Below are 1030 nucleotides of genomic sequence, written 5' to 3' on the forward strand. Positions count from 1 at the left end.
GATAGTTCTAGTTCTATAGCGGCTTGCCATTTTGCATTCTTATCAACAGTGCGCAAGGGTCCAATTTCGCCACATTCTTGCCAACACTTACTTTTTTTTTTTTTTTTTAAATAACCATCCTAACTGGTATGAGGTGATATTTCATTGTGGTTTTGATTTGAATTGCCCTCATAATTAGTGATGTTAAGAATCTTTTCTTAGACTTTTTGGCCTCTTAAAGGAGAGATCGTCAGGAAGAAGACAGGAGCAATCAGGGCATTGCAAGTCTTGATTATACAAAGACATTAATCATGGGACCTCAAATCCTCATGTTCCAAGCCCTCCCCCAAAAAGAAAGAACAGGTAAGGATCGTCCTACTTATGTTTGTGCAATAATTAATTTAACCATTCTCCTCCTAATGGCCATATAAATTGTTTCCTCACGGACATATAATTGTTTCATTCGTTGCTATGATTAACAGGACTGAAATCAACATCTTTAAACGTGAAGTCTTGGGCAAGTGTGCATGCTTTCTCATAGGAAAGATGTAGCAAAGTACAAACTTGATTAAAGCAGGTGAGTGTAAAGATTGGGAGTTTTTATAAGTAATGTTGAACTTCTGTTCCAAAAATGCCATACCACTTCATAGTCTGGCCAGTTAATGTGTGTGAATGCCTTATGTCCTCAGAGGCATTTTACTTCATCGTACTTTGAAATTGTGGTCAAACTTTGGGATAAAAGATAGTGTCTCATGATTGTTGTACTTCCTTCTTTCCAAACAGGTTGAATATAAAATTTAATTAATACAGACTGGGATTTCTGCATTAATGTCTTGAGTGCCTAGATTTTTCTAGGCATACTTTATATTTTGAAATACCAGTAAAACATTCCTCCTTTACTTTGAAAAGCAACAACTTGACAGAATGATCGGCTGCTGAGCAGTGGAGCCAGGCAGGACACTCTTAGCTAGTGAAGGTCAGAGGTCCTAGCAATTGCCTGAGTCCATGAGACAGAGACCACGGGTAAAATCTCATTTGGAGAGCCCAGGGC

General features: G+C 38.2%; 1 non-coding gene across 1 annotated transcript; it reads right to left on the reverse strand.

The window, feature by feature from the left end:
• Positions 1-235: 235 nt before the first annotated feature.
• Positions 236-364, reverse strand: LOC123595543. Its single transcript, XR_006711231.1, has one exon. It is a non-coding gene; the product is annotated as a U8 small nucleolar RNA (small nucleolar RNA).
• Between the last annotated feature and the right edge of the window lie 666 nt (positions 365-1030).

The sequence above is a fragment of the Leopardus geoffroyi genome, chromosome X, assembly GCF_018350155.1.
Source record: "Leopardus geoffroyi isolate Oge1 chromosome X, O.geoffroyi_Oge1_pat1.0, whole genome shotgun sequence".
Classification (NCBI taxonomy): Eukaryota; Metazoa; Chordata; class Mammalia; order Carnivora; family Felidae; genus Leopardus; species Leopardus geoffroyi.